Here is a 20020-nt window from a genome sequence, read left to right as displayed (position 1 = left end):
GCAGGGGGGCACGGGACAGGTGGGGAACAGCTAGAGCTTCTCTGGGAATCTGCCAGTGGAAAGCAAGGCCATATTTTCCCTGAGTGACCCAGCTCCCCCTGCCAGGCACCGACCTACAAGTCCCCTCTCCATCCCTTCCGCCGTCCCCACTCATCCCACTCACCCCCGACCTTGCCGCTCCCCTCCGCGCCACAAAACGGTGACTAGAAAAAAAAAAAGAACGACGGTTTCTTGTTCTCTGAGTGGACTGCAGATTCTTACCTGTCTGCACGGCTGAGGACAGTCCCTTCCAGAAGCAGACGTCTAAACCAAAGGACCACTCCAGTCCCCATCAAACTCCAAACCTGAAAGACGTTTTCTTGCTTATGCAAAACTGCTGGAGAAACGAGGCTCAGAGCGAGACAGTGACCCAGCTACGGTCGCCCAGCAGTCAGGGCCAAGGAGCACAGGGGCTGGAGAGCCACCTTCCTGGTGACACACAGCATGGCCCTGTGGTGGCGTCTCTCTGTAACCGAGCAGGACCCTGTGGGGCCTTCCAGGGTCAGATTCCCTCCCTCAAATCCTCTGCTGGAGCTCCTCTCTGAAGTACTCAGATACAGTACCTCATGTATATTTCCTGAGTTTTCCAGATGCTAAAAACCACCACCCAAGGGAAGAAATTAACTAGTTGACAAGAGCACGCGGCCCCCAGAAGGGGCACCTAGGGTTTGGCAGTGTTGACCGCCCTGTTACCTCAACATCACCCAATCAGAGGACTGTGCATGAGCTGATCATGCACCCTGCGACCCCTCTCTCTCACCTGGCCTTTAAACAGGCTTTGCTGAATCCCTTCAGGGAGTTCAAGGTTTCCTCAGGCATGCGCCACCCCATCCTCCTTGCTCGACCCTGCAATCAACCTTTCTCGGCTCTAAACTCTGACATTTCAGTTTGTTTGTCCTCACAGTGCGTCGGGCACACGAACTTGCCTTCAGTAACAGATGGAGACATTTGGGGGCTGCCCCTGTCCTAGCCCAGCCCCCTCCCACCATGCCAACAAATGAGGAAAGTCTCTGTACTTCCTTTTGGTTTTTGTAGAATAGAGTAGTCGTGGATTGCTCTCTGCCTCACATTTGAATTATTTATGTCTAAGTCTGTCTCGATGGTCAAATTAAATGCTCCTTGAGGGCAGGGCTTGTATCCTATTCATTTTTATATTCACCGCAGAGTAAGCAGGGCCCCTGGCACATAGCAGCCTTGATAAACGCTTGATGATAAAACCATGCCGGCCGACTTCAGATCTACTGGGACAGGTGGCCTCATGTGTTCCTACGCGTCTGTCACCATGCTGGTATTCATAGCATTTCAAAGTAGCTGGTCCCCGCCCCGCACGTCCATCAGCATGTTTCCACGGAAAGAGCACTGGATCAGGCGTCAGGCGGGGTGGGTTCTAGCGGGCGGCAATCCCAAACATTCCCAGAGTACATAACGCGAGCCAAGTCAGATTTCACCCCTATTGCTACGATTAAGCGGGGTCAGCTCAGCTTACTCCTGCACGCCCTGGCATGCCTGGGGAGCACAGGGGTAACAAAGCCTAACGCACAGGACTTCAATGAGAATGTGGGCATGAGGAGCAGCAGGAGGGCCCAGCTCTAGGAAGGGAGGGGACAACTTGCATCGGACGGTTCTCCATGCCAGGGACTGTGCTATCTCAGTTCAACCCCTTCACACAAATTCTGTGGAGTCAGTTTTGTTATGATACTCAGAGTATAAACTTGAAAACATTGGTGTCAACTCCTTCACTCTCTGGCTGGGTATCCTTGAGTTGAGTCATTTTCCCGCTTGTGGTCTTTTGTCTCATTCGGGAAATAAAGAACTTGGACTGGATGTTCAGTAAGGTCCCTTCAACTTCAAATCCACTGCCCCGGCCGTCCTAGCCCATTGGAGGGGTGGGATGTGAATGGGTGATCAGTACTTCCAGGAACAGTAAATTATGCATGAAGGGGGTGACTTAAATTTTGGCTTGAAGATCTGGGTGTTAAAGTTCCCCCCAACAGGAAATATCTGAGACTATGGACTGTCTCAGGAGGAGAAAAGAGTCTGGCAGCTTCGGGCCCAGGAAGGAGCAGGCTAAAGAGGTCAGGGGGACAGGAGAAGACTCGGGAGACTGGTCCCCAGCCGGGTCCACCCTCTGCCCATCCTGGACTGGCGAGGAAGTTGGTGGTGATACCCCTCGTCAAGGCCCCGGCAGTCTCTTCACTTCGAGTCAAGACCCACACTGCGTTACTCAAGGCAAGTTGCTTAACTTTTCTGAGCCTCAGTTTCTTCTTCTGGGGACAATGATAACTTCTTCATAGGATCATTTTAAGGACTAGGTTTGACAAGCCCTAGTGAGGTGTTCAGTACAGAATAAATGGACAATGTATGATATTTGTTATTTTGACTCTAACATTCAGAAATCAAGTAGATTCAAACATTGGCCACATAACCAGAAATTTCAAGATAATCGGTCAACATAAACTACTTTCTTCTCTCTCAGTTTTTCTTAAAACCAAGCCCAAATGATAATATGGATGCATAATAATTCAGACACATCTTAAAAACTGACCTCCGTAAAGCATGACCGCTGCTCATCCAAACTGACCCATCCCTTTGGAAACTGAGACTTCTTTTCCATTTTCCAAATGACTACCATTTTCCAGTACCTGGAATGCCATGGAATTCCAGGTAGCTCAGCCATGAGAAATGAATGCGGTATTTTCTGCCAACCATCTAATGATGCAGACAAGGGCAAAACATTCCTATCATTTAAGTGTCTGGCTCCCAAGCGTAGCATTGTGGGCTGGTCTCAGGTGTACTGTGGAAGAATTCCTTAGAGTGTTTGGTAGACATGCTGATTTCCAGGCTCCAAGACCAGAAACTCTGATTTAGTCCGAAATGAGGCCCAGGAATCTGCATTATAAGTAAGCAAGAGATTCAGATGTACATTCAGATTGAGAACCACTGATCTAAGCCAAGGGTTATTTTCCTATATATATTTTACTGCACTTTCTCACCTTTTTTTCTGTCTCTTTGAATCTCATATTGATACCATTAAATCATGGGGCGATTGGGAGAAAAGACAGAGAATATCTTTATCCTGACCTCCTGGCCCCATCAGCAACTTCCACTTATATTTTGAGATTCTCCCTACACTTGATGTTACAAAAAATTTCTCCCTGCTTTCAGACAGTCTTTGGGTTCCATAAAAATGTACTTAGTATTTAAGATAGCAGTAAAGATTTAATACTTTAAAACAGAAAATGGCAAGTAGGATTCATGTGGTGGAGCACAATCAGTTGATTGGCAGGGGCTGCGTGGACACCAGGGCTCTCTGAGGAGAAGCCCCGCTCAGGGAGAGTATGTGTCGAGTTCGATTAGTGATGTCTGGCATGGGTACAGTCAAGGAAAAGTCGGATAAGAAGTTACTTCCTTCCAGCTCAGCTTCAAAGTATCTTATCCTTCCAGAGGAGAAGGAGTATTCAAAATGGATTAAAGGGCAATATTTACGTTTAAAGTTTCCATTCATACTTCTGTTGAGAACTTGTCTTCCATTCTTGCTTTTTATTTTTTCCTAACTAAATTAAAGATGCATTCAGGAAGCTGTGGTCCAGATAATGTAGGAAGCAATCTGAAATAAGAACAGAAAATTCTAAATGGATCCCATGGAAGCATACACACCAAGCAGCCCTTCCCTTCCCCCACACCGGAATGGGGATATTGGTTTTGTAGCTTCTTCCTGTGTGTGTCCCCAAGGATGGACTGCAAGGTGAATAAAGGCGTTCACTTCCCAGCACCCTGCCTTCCCCGGAACTATTCCTTCTATCCTAAGTGTCCGACCCACCCTCCACTGTGTTTTTATTGTAACCTTACCAATCATTTAAGGTCCAAATAAGACCTACCTCCAAACAAAAGACTTGACAGAAGACTTAACACTCCCAGTTGGAATTATTTTTTCCATAATACTTGGTGACTTTATAAAAGCACTCCTGACCAGCTCCTTGTTATCCTCGTTAATCGTGTGTTTGCCTAACCCCCTCTGCCCCCGCCCCAGCTATGAGCCTCTGGAGAGTTGAGACAGAATCATATTCACCCAGAGAAGTGAGCTGCCCTTGTGAGTACTCACTGCATTAAACTGAAAAGGCAGCTAGGCTCTGTTTGGTTTTGTTTTATAAACCCAAGACAGAAAATAAAGTGTGCGGTGAATTATGCAAGGGAAAGTCTTCTTTGTGTTTCACACTGTTCCAGATGCATTTGTGTGCAGGGAAGCTGGCTGAGAAAATGCCCTAACGGTGCATCCAAGGCTCTCCCCTGCTTCTTTAGCGTCAGGTGGCTCTCAGTGAGGTGTGCTCTCAAGGAGGTTTGGTTTCTGGGAAGACTCTTACCGCCCTGGGGAGTGTGCGGTTTCTGCTGAGAGCCACGACCCACAGGGATGGGCACAGCAGCCAATGACAGCCCTTCAGGAGATGGTGGCGCCTGCCTGGCGGTATGGTCAGCAGAGCGGCCAGGGGGCCCGGCATCCAGCCCTCCGCAGCCTTCCCAAGCCCCGAGGAATCAGAGTGGCTGGGCTTCTCTGCACAGCAGCGACATTTGATGCCATCAGTCCAGGCTCAGTACCCCTCTCCTCCTCAAGGCTACCAAGTGAGCAGACAAGGAAGGCAGGAGGGAGGAGGGGGGTTGGGTTTACCAGCAAGTCGGTGCTGAGTCTGAGAGAGCAGCAGCCACCTTAGAGCCTGGAGGTCATGTGTCTCCCCCGGGGCTACGTTCCTTGATAATCCCCCAGGTTCCTTGATAATGACCCAGGGCCAACCCCTGAGGCTCCCCTCTGTAGTTGGTTGAATCCTCAGATGTCAAGCTCATGGACATGGAGGACTGAGCACAGGAGGGCTGATTGTGCTCAGTCATTAAGAGAGCATCCACAGATTTTGGTATCCTCCAGGGTCCTGGAATCAATCCCCCAGCATTACCAGGACAACTGTATACAGAGGACGGGGGCAGAGGGCTCCCTCCCTGCCACACCCCAAAGGGGGGCTGTGCACACCGAGGCACAGAGAAGAGAGGTCTGTACTCAGTGTTTAGCTCTAATGGGGTCCCCTGCCTTTCTTACAAGGATGCTACGAGGACAAATGAAGTAATCTACCTGAAGTGTTTTGAGAGCTTTCTAAGTGCGACATAAATATTACAAAGGAGCCGCTGATGCTGGTAACAGTAATAACAATGGCAGTGACAGGACCATATCCACGGTCGTAACTTAAGGGAATATTTAAAATGAGAAAACCCAACCAAAATCAATCCACTGAACTTTATTTAGAAGAGAGGCTGCTAATAAAAATATTATGGGAATGTGAACTCTTGGGAAATAATGATGATTTTCTTCCATTAAAAGGCTCATCAGATCCATTTCCAAAGAACAGCTCAGTTATCTGTGGGCTCTTTGCCACTTGGGGCAATGAGAGAGAGAGAAGTAGAAGGGGGAGGGGAGGAGGAGGAAGTGAAAGGGAAGAGGGTGAGGGAAGGGGGAAGAAGGAAGGGGAAGAAAAAATAGAAGAAGAAGGAGAAGAAAAGAAGGAAAAGAAGCAGCCATCCCTACTGTGCGCTGAAGCCCTGGGTTTGGGAGACACAACTGACCTGAATCCCTAAACCCACGGCCAGCTATTTCCATGCAGAGAGAGGCTGGCACTGTCTGTGATTCTCTTCCTTCTTCCTGCATCCCTCCCTCCCATCCGCAGCTGCTGCCAAGCTTGCGTTCAGAGTCATTCCTAACGGACACTAATGGACTGATGCTGTCTTTCTCAGAGTTGGCTGGGGTCACTCTCCAAAGGCAAATCCACCCAAGGATGAGAGCCCAACACGGAACGTCCGTGAAGCCCCCTCTGCGGCAGCTGGCGGGGTGCTCCCATGCAGTCCGGGCCTGACCCCTATTTGCTCCAATTACCCTGGTTAGGGAAGTGGGGGTGGGGAGACAAAAACCATGGATGAGGGGAAACAACGGGGCTAGGAAGAGACAATTAAGTGGAAACCCAACTCCAAGGAGCCTGGGGCAATGAGGACCTGGTGAAGGTCGGACAGAATCCTGCCCCATCGCAGGCCCAGGCAGAGACTGAATCCCTGCCGCCCCATCCTTCAGCTCTGTGGAGGAAATGGTACAGCAGCGATGGCTACCCTCACACCATTTCGGCACTGGAAGGCTAAAAACACCCTAACTATGAGCGTCATCAGGGGGAAAAAATGCTAACAGCATTCTGGAACTTGCTGGGGCACCTTAATTCTGAGTTTTTGGAAACATCTCCAAAAACAACAGGAAGGCATAGCCCGCAAGGGAAGTCGAGGGCTGAGATGGGCTGGAAAAGGAAATGCGGCACCATTATTTTCCTTAAAAGATGCTATCTGCCACTTAAAGAGGCTGGATGAGGAGGTCAGAAGGAGTAACGCTGGGAATGTTCGTACTGGAGGGTCCGCACCCCTGGCCACCCCGGTTGGTCCTGCAGTGAACACAGGGCAGTTTTCGGGGCAGAGGAGGCCAACCTGCAATCAGGCAAACCTGAGGACCCCACCCCGGGCTCCAGTGCACCCTGAGTATTCCATCTCCTAGTATTCACAGCAAGAAGGAGAGCGTTTTCTACCTCTCCTTAGTTACCACCCCAATTCAGCTCAAAAATTAGTGAAAAGCTGTCACCATTTTTATCGATTCTCAGAAAGCAAAATGATCTGGCCACTGACAGTGAGAGGCCGCCAGCCCTTCTAAGGCAGTGTTCCAGAACATTGGACCACTGCAAACATGTTTCTGCCTTTAATTGACATAGCTCAGAAACATGCGTGTGTCTTGGTATTTTTCCTAATGGTCATTTAAAGCATGGTTTTTATACTAAAACACAGGTGTGTTACGATAGAACCTACAAAAACATGGATGATTTTTTCATATTGAACACTAAAATTCAAACATTTAGCACGTGCTCTGAGATGTTTCAGGCCATTCACATACCGAGAGCCTCTCACCCACCCCTCTCTGCCTTTACCTGAGGGGAAAGGTTTAGGACACACTGCTCTGCTCTGAGTTGGGCTCTCTCCAGTCTGGTCCACTCTCTGGCTAAGGGAGTCAATTTAGTCACTGAATCGTAGAATAAAATTCTACAGTCTTCTGAGTCTGGATATAGTTTATAGAGATGTGGTTCTAGAACTTTCTCCCCAGAAGTCTTTGAGGGCAGAAGAGTCACACACCATTTAGGATGACTGAACTGGAATCCCGTGTTGCAGAAGAATAAAAAGATTCTTAGCTTTGCTAACTCCATCATTGCAGAAACCAAACTGTTCAGAGGCGCTCCCACCCTCCTGCCTCCATCCCGTCAAGGAGGACCCTGATGCCTTCCTCAATGCCCCAATCCCTCACTGGCAAATCCAGCATGTCTAGGTCTGTCATGGAGCCGGAGAGACAGGGAATCACTGGCCACACCAGCTTCTCGTTTCACCCAAAAGCGTAGCTTTGGGACCTGATCACCAAAGAGCATCCTCCCATCCCCCGACCAGGCAGAGCGAAAGATACCTGCGTCCTGCGGATGCTGCTCCCACTCACAATCACTCAGCATGAAAGTGGGTGATGCCCTAAAAACACATCCACCAAACCCAAGGCCACTTCGTCTCCTTTATTCAGGTCTATATCCAGGCTGGTAACCTGGCCCTTGGCAAAACAACGGACTCCCCAGGCAGTGTGGGTTTGCAGATGACACTATGACCTGAGTACCGTCCTTGGTTGATGTTCAGACCCATCAGGTCTGGATCCCAGAGCTTCCCTGGGAACCTGACCTCGTTCCGAGCTGGCTGGCGCCTTCTCAGAGGAAGTGGGAACTGTTTGCCCCGACACTCCTGGACTCAGAAACGTTTTTGAATAAAAAAGAGCGAAGCCTTAAAAAGAAGGCTCAGTAGTGTCAGGATTTACTGCAAATTACTGCGAAGATGGCTTGTGCAAGGGGAATTCAACCTCATTTCCAAGGCTCGCAGATTAACGCTCCCGTGACTCCTTCCTGAGACCTAATGTTGTATGTGTGAGGTGCTAAGGCATTCCTGTTGGGTGTCAAATCTTGTCTCCAGGGAGCTTAATTATTTTCAATACAGTTCTTGAACCACAGGCACCCCTGTACTCAACCAGGTCCACAATGGATGTATCAGACAATGCTGACATCCATGCTAGGAGGGACAGCCCAAGACAACATTTTTTAAAGAACTGTGATTCACTTGCTTATTCAAAAAATACTCACCAAGCTCGTATTATCTGCAAACACTTTGGCCTGGTATCTTCCTTTCTGGCTCTGTTGGTCCTGGTGTTGGGCAACAGAATGAGCAGTGAAACATGCCTGTTTACTCTACATGACTTCAGTGGAACATACTGGAGAGGGGGAGAGTTTCTCTATTGACTCCATCACCATCTCCATTCCTCCACCCCACCCTGTGCTGACTCCCAGGAAAAAGATGACAGCGTAAGGATGCCAAGAAAAACAAGAGTTCTTCACTTCTGAGTTTCCAGAAGAGATGCCCCCAATAGAGGGATTTTCAGAAGCAATTTGGACTCTCCTGGACTCATGGCCTCCACTGACTTGAGAAGTCAACACCCACCTGAGATGTGACCCCATCCTATCTCCGGAATTCATTGCTATTTAGAAACCACCTTGCACTGAATACCTGAGTGTGGTGCCTCTCCCTCCCCACGGCTGCCCAATACCCTCCCCTACAAAATGTAGCTGGGAAGATTACGTGGGAGCCTCTCCACTCACCTCCTTAAACAGAAATAGTAGAAGTCATTTAAAATGTTTAGCATCTAATACCATCCACGCCCGTAGTTAGGATAATGACAGCCTTGAGATACAGACAGTCCCTGTGCAAGGCATTTTTGCACCATTTCTGTTTGGCCCCTTTCTCATCGAAAGAATTTTTCACCCCTTCTGGAGGAAGTGACCCCGATTCATGCTTTTTAACACCCCCCCCCCGTGCTATACCCAAAAAGTCCAGGGGACATTTTAGAGCCTGAGAAGCTCTTATTTCTAGGTGGCAACTCAATCCATTTTCAGGCAAGTCACTCCCACACCCTCCATTATCCTTTGTTGGGACAGCCTATCCCTCAGTCTTCCCCTCTGCCAAATGGGTCACAGGCACAAACGGCTTCCACCACGAGAGCCAGGGGAAGGAATCAGAAATGACCAAATGCCAAAGGTGAGGATGTACCCTGGGGAGGGGCAGACGGAGGGGAACACTGACTGAGGCAGAGCTGTTGGAGCAGAAGGGGAGCACCCCTCCTCCCCTAGTCTCCTGATTCCCAGAGCAGCCCCCTTTCTCCCACACAATAACTCTGCCACAGAGACAAACGCCTACTAGTCCTGCTCCCAGGCGGGACTGAGATTCCTGAGTGGGTAAAAGCCTTACCCTTGGTGGGGGGGGGGGCTGCTTTTGATCCACAGCCAGGGGACCTCCAGCCCCCCAGAATCCCTGGCTCCCAGCACACCTCCCGACCTCAGTCCCTACGTCTGGGTAAAGGCTTCCACTCAGCATGTGTGTAACTCAGAGCCACATGACACTGAAATGCTAAGTGAAGAGCAATTAACTTTTGCTTCTGAAAACCCACTTTAGCTTTCCATAACTCTTTGGGGGCCATTTCAACTAAGCCAAACCTCCCGCACATTCTCCCTCAGCAATAAATTACCTTCCTGGCTTTAATTAGCTGCTGGCGTGCAAAACCCGGGCTGGGTGCTGACGTGGCTGCTTTCCCCACAGGTCCCATTCTGTCACACAGACTCCAGGAGAAAGGCAGCTACAGGAGCGGTGGGGCTGCCTCGGTGGGGATGTGGGGACATGAGCATGGTGCCAGCAGTGGCCTCACCTGCCCGCAGGGTGGGGAGGAGAAGCCCAGAAGCCCGGGTGGGACTGAATTCTACAGACAATGACATTAGCTGGAGGGGCCGCTTGGCTCCCTGGGATGTGCCCCCAGGTCTCCCCTCTTACCAGTCTTTCCTTCCTCCAAAGCACACACACACACACACACACACACACACACACACACACACACACACTCACTCTAGCCCCCAGGTATCCAATATCTTTATCTCCGTTCTCATTCTTGCTAAGGGAGAAATTACAGAGCTTACTATATAAGTCCTCCCAGGAGAATTTGCTGGATAATTGTGAGCTAAGCTGGAGTCCAAATGAATAAATCTCTAAGGATGTGATTTTAGTCACATCTGTGGGCTGGAATCAGTACTGGCTGGGAAAGAAAGAAGTAAAAAAAAAAAAAAAGGGCACCCTCAGAATCCCCAACATCATTCGGAGCCCAAGATTAAGATTTGAGGTGCTGCCTCTAACCACAGATGTGACCCTCGGTAAGTCCCTTCCTCCTCTGGGCCAGTTGCGGAGGAGAACCGTGATGGATGAGCTGGGTCCTCTTGGACCCTGCCGTGCGGGCGTGTGTGTGTGTGTGTGTGTGTGTGTGTGTGTGTGTGTGTGTGTGTAGGGGGTGAGTGGGGAAGACACATTCTTTCCCTGACCCGGGTGCCTGTGTATCTGTTTTTCCTCAGCCCCACCCCTTTCTTCTAGAGTCTACAATCGCGGCCAGGGGGCAGTATCCGAGGGGGGCTGGTGGCCCCACCCCGGGAAGCCGGGGTGCACCCACACACACCACCCTGGGAGCTGCCCCCGGACCAGTGGGGCCCTGGGAAAGGACCAGAAGCCCTGCTCTCACTCAGTGGAGCACACTTACGCTAACGACCGCTCTCCTCCAGCCTCCATCCCAGCTCCCACCTCCTCTGACAAGCCTAACCTTCCGAAGCCCAATTACAGGCCGCGTTCGTCTGCCCTTCCTTTCTCAGGGAAAAAATTACAAGTAAGAAGTCCAAACACGAAGCCCACCGCCAGGCCCCGCTTGTCAGAGGAGGTGACAGGCGGCGGGCACAGCCCGGCTCCGAGGAGGGGTTGAGCCCAGGACCCAGCCGGCGGCTCCCGGCCCTGGTTCCCCTCCGCGCCTCCCCAATTAACAGGCAGACTGTCGGCGGGCGGGCGGGCGGAGGCCGGCAGGCAGGTACCCGGCCTGTCACAGCCGCCAGACAGGCCTTCGGCGCCGCCCCCGCCGACTGCTGCTTCCCAGCCTGTCACACACCCCACGCGGAGGGAAGGGAGCGGTTGTCGCCGCAGAGGAGAGTGGGGACCGCCAGCCCTCTCCGTCCCGCCCTGCAGGTGGCCCGGGGCCAGCGGGGGCCAGGAGTCCACCTTCCGCATCCCTGATCCCCACCGGCAGGGATGCCCAGAAGCGATTATTAGCGGAGGGACCTCCCAACTGGCCTAGGAGACGACCTGAGTGTTGGTAATATGGGACTCCTAAGACAGGGGGAGGGTAGAGCGCATGCTTCGCGTGCATGAGGTACTGGGTGGCATGAGGTCCTGGGTTCAATCCCCAGTACCTCCGTAAAAATAAAAACTAATTACCAACCACACACACAAATTTTTTTTTTAATTTTAAAACATAACAATTTTTTAAAGAATTAAAAATAAATAAATCTCTGCTGAATGAAGGAGGGACAGGAGTCAAGTTCTACCGTGGCTCTCCCAGCCTCTTCAGTTCTGGAAAAACGTAGTATTATATGTTCGTAACCCTCTTTGGGCATCAGTCCAACTACCAGCATCCCTAGGCTGCCCCATTTGGAAAGAAGGAGACAGAGAAGAAAGATGCTAAGAAAGGAGAAACCAAGAACGGAGAATGGTGAGAACACACTTGAGCACGTCTAGTCTCCTCCCCACCTGACAGCAGGGACGCCGGCATTTAAGCCCCGTTAAGCATCATATGTTTCAGGCCTTGCAAAATGATACTAGCAGTGGGGAGGGAGGAAGAGAAGGAGAAAGAGAGAAATGATCTCTCCAAACTGGTCGCTAAGCTACAGAACTTAACAAATATATAACCTTTCATGTGCATGCGGCAACCTCCCCCCTTGTAGAGGGGAGTACAAAGTGATGGAGATGGAGATAAAGAGACACTAAATGCCAGCTCCTATCCATGGCAAGGAAGACTGTACATCAAATTCATTAATTATGATCCAATTTGTGCTTGCACAGTGAAGGATCATCATTTGCCATCAAAGAGATGCCCTTCCCTTATTAAAGCCATTGAGATGCTCAGGAAGTGCTCAAGGGTTTGAAATTCTGTATTTGAATTTCACACATGCTTTTTACTGCTGGGACCAGAACTCAATCAACACTTGATAGTGCTGACACCGACATTCAAGCCACAGGAGTCTTCACTCCTTCACGACAGACCTACAGAGAGGACCGGATTAGGAAATTTGCTAATTTGTTCTTCTCTGGGTGGGTGGGTGGGTGGGTGTGTGTGTGTGTGTGTGTAACACATAAGCCTGTATCTTTTTTTAAAAGAGTTGAGGTAGGAATAAAAGGACCCCAGCCAACTTAAAGAAAGGAATAATTAACCTCATCTCTCTCCGACGTCCAGGGCCCAGCTGTCCAGGAGTGGAAACCGTGTCCTCACTTTCATCTCAAAGCCAAAGCAACATAAACATGTTGCTAAGAGACCAGGCTTCTCTTTTAACTCTGGACCCCAGCCTGTGGTCCAAGCCCAGACACGGCGGGCTGGGTTAGGAGCCAGAGCTCAGAGGCTATTACTCTTTTCTTTAGAAGCTCCTCAGCAGGGCCTTGGTTCTGATTTGCCTTTTCCATCGCTGTCTCTTGCTTTTAGGATTCAGGCTGAATCAGAGAAAGTCACTGGATTTCTCTAAGTGCTGAATGAAAGCATATTGAATGGCACTGACGCCATAGGATGGAATGCAATGGACTGGAACAGATGGAATATAGTTTGGAAAAACCCTCCCGCCATCCAAAAAGATCTTTCCTTTCCTGAAGCTTCCCCACTGCAAGCAAAAAAGGCTTCCACAGTCTGGAGCCTGCGACAGCCTAGTTTATTGCTTGTAGCATATACAACATAGCGTACTATACGACAGCATATAGCATTGTCTACAGCATAGTAGTCTATGGTCTACTTGACTGTAGGCCGTGGAATATCTGTCTTGAAATGGAATAGTCACAGGCAGCCAAAGATAGTGGTAATATCAAATCCCCTCACAACCTAAGGGGGTGCTGATGTTGTGTTCATTTTACAGACAAGGAAATCTGGCCCAGAGAGGTTAGTTAAGTAACTTGCTCAAGATCATATAGCTAGTAAAGGCAGAGAAGGAATTCAGACTTAGTCCTTTGTGAATAAATGAGGCACAGGCCGGCAGGAGGCTCCATCCCCTGGGTGGAAGAGTAGAAGTCTGGCAGGTCTTCTCCATCCCAGAGGACCCGTGAGTGCCATGAATGCCACACCCCCTTCTTGAATGACTGACGGAGGAATTTCCTCTCTGTAATTTCTCCTGCTTTGGTGGCAAGCGTCTGAGCAGTCCTTGTAGCCCCTTCACGACGGGGCAAGGGCAAGTTTAACTGCATTTCACAGAAGGGAAGGCTGAGGCGCAGAGAGATGGGAGACAGTGAGATCACAGCTCCAGTTACCTGGCCCCTAGCAGGCCTCACTCCCACACCCCAGGGCACAGCCCCACTCCTCCCCTCCTCCCACCTCCGAGGTATGACTGACAGCCCTCAACTTCAGGGATCAAGCCCTCCAGATAGAGTTCTTGACACCAGATGCCTTTGGAGCCAACAGGCGGCGGTGTGGGGAGGGCAACTGTTGGGGGCAGTGAAGGACAAAAGCCTTTCTAAAAATAGAGCAAGGAAAGACCAGAAGAGTAGGCGGAAAGTCACACGGAGAGTCAGGCAGTGGCCCTTCCAGCCCCAGCCCAACGGGAGAGTGGGGACTCCAGACACCACAACCAGGGGACCACTTGGGCAACAAGCACACCTCCACCCCGAGTGTAAATTACCAACACATCTTCCCAAACAACGTCCGGATTCCCACCTCCTGATTTCACAACACTGTCCCAAAGGCAATGTCTAAAAGGGGTTTTCTGGGCCTAGGCTGGTTTGGGTTTGGTTTTTTTTTTTTCTCTTCCTTCCCCCAACTCCCACTGATGTTCCTTTCTGAAATTCTCTAAATAGGAAAAAGTGAGAAGAACCGTTTATGTCTCCTAATGGACATGGATTCTAAAAAGGGATGCTCTGCCTCCCCAGGGTGTCCCCCTAGTACACACATTCCCCCGTCAAAACGGTCGCTCACCCCCCACCCCAAATATCTAATTCCACCTGCCTCGTCTCAGGCCGTGGGTTCAGGCTTGTGAGAGAACCCAGAAGTGGACTACAAAGCCACCGCCCTCAGGACACTGACGGTCTACAAGGAGTTTTTATGCCGCCACGACAAACAGATCATTAACAGCCCGTGCCTCAGTTTCCCCTCTGAGTCCTTTGGCAGACCACACATGCTTTTTCATTACGGCCCGATGCCAAGAGTTGACCCCTCTCGTGGGGGACAAAGATGACACTCAAAGAGCACCAACGCTGTGCCAGCCCCCGGGGCAGGCGGTTTGACAAATGCTCGTGATGTCTTCAGGAGAGGTCGTGTTATCTCCAAGAGGAAATCATGGCTCACAGAAATCACACAAACTTCCCACAGTCCCCCAGCCACTGAGGGCAGAGAAGGGATTTAAATCAAACACCCAGGAATGTGATGGACTCACCCCTGAGGAGCAGAGGGGAGAGCTGAATCCCAATAATAATTGAACAAACTGTCAGGGACGATCTCCGCCGTGTTTACTGAACACACGCCAAGAAACCCCATCATGTTCAGACTGATATTGTAAACAGGGACAACCTCTTTGGAGAGCAGTGTGGCCATATCGATCAAAATTTTGAATGCACCAATCCTGCGTGCCAGAAATTTCATTTTTATGAATTTATCCAACTGTACAAGGACGCTTGCCGAAGCACCGTTTGTAATAGAAAAAAGCTGGAATGCACCTAAGTGTCCATCAGTCGGTAATGTGTTAAATAAACTGGCTCGTCCGTAAAGTGAAATATCAACACTAGGCATGCATTAAAAAGAATGAAGTAGGACTGTGGGTGCTAACATGAATGTATGTCCACAAAACATTCTTCAAAGCAAAAGCAAGTTGCAGTTGTATGCATACTATGATCCTGCTGAGGCGCAGGATAAAAGCCTTTTATATATGATACACTCATACATACATCCATGCTCAAAGTGTCTGCAAGACACACACCGAGCTGCTAACAATAGCTACTGCTAAAGAGGGAGTGGGGCCAGGGAGACTTCCACACTGTCTGGTTCGCTTTTACAGACCCTGTATTAAAAGTTTTCAGTAACACGTATGCAGGTCACTGAGTTGCACCTGTTGGAGAGCAAGCCTTCAGAGGAAGTACGGAGAACAGGAAACCCAACGCTTCCACATGGACCTGCCCCCAAGGAGCCAAGAGCCTCAGGATTTGAAGCCGTTGGTAGGAACCCATGGTAATTCACGACTGCCCGGATTAACTCACACTGCACTCTTACTGGTCCTTTCTGCAAGAGCTGAGACATCCGAGGAAAAGCAGGTGATGGTGGGCTTGGTATCAGAACACGTGGATCCAAACCTGGCTTCAGGACGTTGGGGCAGGGAGGGGGGTGTCACAATCTCTCTTTGAGCCCAAGCTTCCTCATCTATGAAACAAGGGCGGTGCTAGAACCCACCTCATAGGCTTGCTGGGATAGTTCATCAGAACAAAGAATGTCAAAGCACATTTTAAAGACCAGGTTGGAAACTGACAGAAGGAAATGAATTCACTGACTGGTACCACCCACGGAGGAGGCTGAGTCACGAGAGAAGATGGTCCCACTCCAACACTGACCCTGCCCTCTCCCCTTCTGCATTGACATGAGAGCATGATGAAAACCACCACAAACTCACAGACTCTCCAAAGAACGTCCCCCACCTCTCCCATTCCAAACTCAAGCGCTGGCGGTCTGGGACTGTGAGGCCATGCAGAATGACCCCGGTGAAAAGTGCCCGCCAACGAGTCTTCTGGGTCAGCCTCTAAATCCCCAAGTAAATATCGGTTCATTGGTTTGTTGATTAACATCACTGCTGCCAAGAGACCCTCCATGCTGAAACAGCAGTGAAACAACCCAGGAAGCTTCCAACCACGGGCCTCGCGTGGTTCCTACCTTAGCTCCTTTGCTCACACCCTCTCCCTTCCTTTCTTCCCCCTCATTCTCCAGCCACTGCGTCCCCATCCCATCCCTCCATCAACAGAAATTCACTCCCTTAAGAGCATCCCTGGGCTGGAGGAAGTAATCATTAATGTAATGGGCTGATATAATAACATTTAGTAATGATGAGAAGGAGAAGAATCCAGACTTGGGGAAAAGAAAACTTGAGTTTGAATTCTACCTCCATAACTTGTTAGCTGAGTAATCCTGCATCACAAACCTCAGCTCCCCAGTAGACCAGGGTTGGTTATAAGACAATTCACATAATTCAAAGATGAGCAGGTGAAGTGGCCATGCACATGTAGGTTACAAACGCAAGCGGGTATCACTAAACTGCCTTACAGTTCAGGTTTTCCCAGGTTAGTTAACGGGATCATCTTAACAAGTCTGGGGGTGACACATGAAGAGAAATGAAATTCCAAGACACTAAGCCATTCCCCCCAAGTCATTCACCTGGGGAAGGGGACTCCTGAGTGAGGTTCTCTGACCCTGAGTCCTGTGTTCTTCCCGTGCTGGGGGTGAGGGTGGGCGGGTTGTTTTGGAGGGTGTCTGTCTGTGGGTCAGACTCACTGCCATTCCATCCAGCTTCTCTCAGGAAAAAGCAATAGAGTGTGAGCCCAAGAGCTACCTAAGGCTGGAAGGCAAGGCTGAGTCAGAGGAGAAATGTGCTAAGACAGAGACTAGCCACGAAGAGGGTGGTGTTCCAAGAGCCTGTTCAGGGAAAAACGAAATGCCAGTCCCACCAAGAGGCCACTGAAACCAGGGATATACGGAGGTGACTGCAGACTCCCAAGGCATCTGGCAAGAAAGCATGAGACCATAAGAGGCTATTATACACATAATAAAGGTTCTTTTTGACATGCGGGCAAATATAAAAAAAAAAAAAAATCAACTCCTTGGAAAATGTCCAAATGCTTCTGAGATTCTCAACCAGTTCTTCAATCGATAAACACCCGCTGAAGACCTGCCATGCACAAGGCAGGCCCAGGGCTGGGCTTCAGGAGCTCGGGAAACGCGCGCACAAGCGCTCACCACCTTCTGTGTGTTGACGCTTACTTAGCCTTGTAGGATGGTGTTTTCTCTGCAAGGAATTTGTACTCCTTCACATTGGGGAGAGAAGATGCAATTGCATCAAAATGTAATTAAACCCGAGGTCGGAGGCGCTGAGAGCCCAGGACGGTGCCTGCGGGATGGGCTTTAGGCATCCAGAGACAGAGAGGGAGAGCGTTCCACAGGCTCTCAGAGCTGTGGACACAGCCCTCCCTTCCTTCGCGTGGGCTTTGAGCGCAAAAGAATTCTTTCTGTCTCGTAGTTAGGGCAGAGGGGAGTCAAAGCAGTTTCTCATAGTAGGGTAGTGCCTCCGTTTGGTGTGCCATTAATCTGAGTGTTTAATTACATAATAGAACGTAACAGAAAACACCAGATTGCATCCGAAGTCGTGAAGGTAAGTGAACACCCAAAAGCACATGCACACACACGTACACACAGGTGTGTACTGGGCCACATCAGAAAATACGCTTTTTGCTAAGGGTTGCTGTGGTCCAAAAAGCTTGAAAAACACTGAACTAGGATTAAGGGAGAGATGGCCCTGGAGGACAGGTACTTTATTTAGAAGGAAAGTAGGGAGCAAACAGAGACCCTTGACCTCCCAGCCCCTCTCGATAGAGTCAGACCTGCCTCCCTGACTGTAGAGCACCCCCAACCAGGATCCCCCCGACTCCCCACCCCAACCTGAACTCTTCCTCCTCACCAAGTCCATGACCCTGACCAGTGGCCCCTGGTTCTCAGAGCGAGGACTCCGCACCAAGCAGGCCTCTTTCAATATTTCAGTTCTTTCAATATTTCATGGGCCAGGTTACATAGAAAGTACTTCAGCCCTGGAGTAGCTATGTGACTTTGGGCAAATCATTTAGCCTCTCTGAGCCTTCACTCCTTCATCTGATGGTAATAAATGGGAACGGAATGCTTGTGTCTCTTGTCTCTTTTTATAATATTACAGGGAGAACCTGTATCTTCTATGGATTTTGTAAAAGCCATTCCACCCCCACCCCCGTGCCCATGGTGTTGTAAACAGTACCAGTCACATGGTAGAAACTTACTATGATCTGACTTGGAAACTGCGCTGGGCAGAAAGCAGGCACAAACACCAGCACCAGCACCATCTGTGCCAGCACGCCGGCAGCCACAGCCCACACCCCCACACAGAGGCCAGCGAGCCAGCTTCCTGGGCATCAAGCTGTAGGCCCCACAGCCTCCCGCTCTCTCCCAAATCAGAAAGGCCTGCGTTTCATTTAAGACTCTGCTCCTAGCCATCTTGAAATTCTTCATAATTGTGGACCAAGGCACCTCCATTTTCATTTGGCCCTGGGCCCCGCAAATTGTGCAGCCAGTCTTGACCACATTTAGAAGGACCTCCCGGACAAAGACATTTTCGGAATGTGTGGCCTTCTTTCCAGTTCTCTCTTCCAGGAGTTATCACAAGCGGTGATGGCCTGGAAGACATGTATGGAAAGATCTCTCACCTGGCCGAGGGGTCTGAGGCCAGACTCCGTGTCAGGAGGCCAAGCTCCCTGACCAGGGAGTTGGAGACACTGGTTGGAGTTAACAGGGCTTTGGTGTCACTGCAGACACTCCCTGCGGGCAGCCAGCACTGAGCCCTGTCTAGTCCCAGAGTCAGGGCAACCTGGGAGGTGAACACTTACTTAACCAATCTGCCCACCAAACAAATCTAAGAGGAAGGCCTAGATGTATACCTGAGCAGCATTATCCTTAGAAAACCCAAGACGTGTGGCCACCATAATTACAGCACTGCCTATAGTCCAACAGAGTACTTCCTCATGCCCATCTCCTCCACCAGTGAACTCTAACATGACCTTGGTCTTTGGATGCCCAGCACTCACCATATGACCCAGCATGGCTGAGTGACAGATGGACTGACTGATTTACAGCTTGTCACCTCACTAGTGGGTGCACAGTTGAGAGGTACCAATCATTGTTGAATGAATTTTAAAAAGAAAGAGGAGGAAGAAGAGGAGAAAATGATAGCAGAAAAAGAGGAAGGAGATCCCACCTTCTCCTTCTGTCTCCCTGGACTTCATCCCAGGAGATTGTGGTCCTTCAGACTTCCACATACACTACAAACATCCGTCCTCCATACTTCAGAGGATTATGGGGAGAAACATGCAAGAAAAACAAGGGCAATAAAGCAGTGTGCCACTTAAGAGCCGAATGCACACTCTCGGTGGTACAGCTATGGAAAACAGGATGGAGACTGCTCAAAAAAATTGAAAATAGAGCTACCATATGATCCAGCCTACTCTACTTCTGGAGATTTATCCAAAGAATCTGAAAACACTAATTTAATAAGATATATGCACCCCTATATTCAGTGCAGCATTACTTACAATGGCTGAGACATGGAAACAATCCAGGTGTCCATTGTCCATGACTGGATAAAGAAGATGTGGGACATATATACAATGGAACACTACTCAGCCATAAAAAAGGTGAAAGCTTGCCCTTTGCGAAAATATGGATGGATTTGAGGGTATCATGCTAAGTGAAATAAGTCAGACAGAGAAAGACAAATGCCAAATTATTTCACTCATATGTGGAATCTAAAAAAAAATAATAATAAAGGAACAAAAAACAAACACAAACACACAGACACAGAGAACAGAATAGTGGTGACCAGAAGGAAAGGGGGCGGAGGAGTGCAAAATGGGCAAAGGAGGTCAACTGTGTGGTGACAGATGGAACTGAACTTCCAGTGGTGAGTACGGTGCAGTGTATACGGAAGTCAAAACAGAATGTTGTACACGTGAAACTTACATA

At 49.6% G+C, this 20020-nt stretch overlaps 1 long non-coding RNA gene across 3 annotated transcripts in view; it reads right to left on the bottom strand.

Moving 5' to 3' along the window:
- Positions 1 to 500: 500 nt before the first annotated feature.
- LOC116660104 overlaps positions 501 to 20020 on the bottom strand; it is a 29102-nt gene continuing 9582 nt past the window's right edge. For 2 of the 3 annotated variants that reach the window (XR_004315487.1, XR_004315489.1), the window contains exons 3-4: positions 3526 to 3646; positions 501 to 2928 (exon numbers count right to left, since the gene is read on the bottom strand). This is a non-coding gene — a long non-coding RNA (uncharacterized LOC116660104). Of the gene's footprint in view, positions 2929 to 3525; positions 3647 to 8267; positions 8442 to 20020 lie in introns of those variants that run through there. The other variant, XR_004315488.1, reaches the window with a different exon arrangement.

Source organism: Camelus ferus, chromosome 26 (assembly GCF_009834535.1).
Source record: "Camelus ferus isolate YT-003-E chromosome 26, BCGSAC_Cfer_1.0, whole genome shotgun sequence".
In the NCBI taxonomy this organism is placed as follows: Eukaryota; Metazoa; Chordata; class Mammalia; order Artiodactyla; family Camelidae; genus Camelus; species Camelus ferus.
Note: the sequence above shows the minus strand (reverse complement) of the source record. Positions and strands in the feature narration are given on the sequence as shown.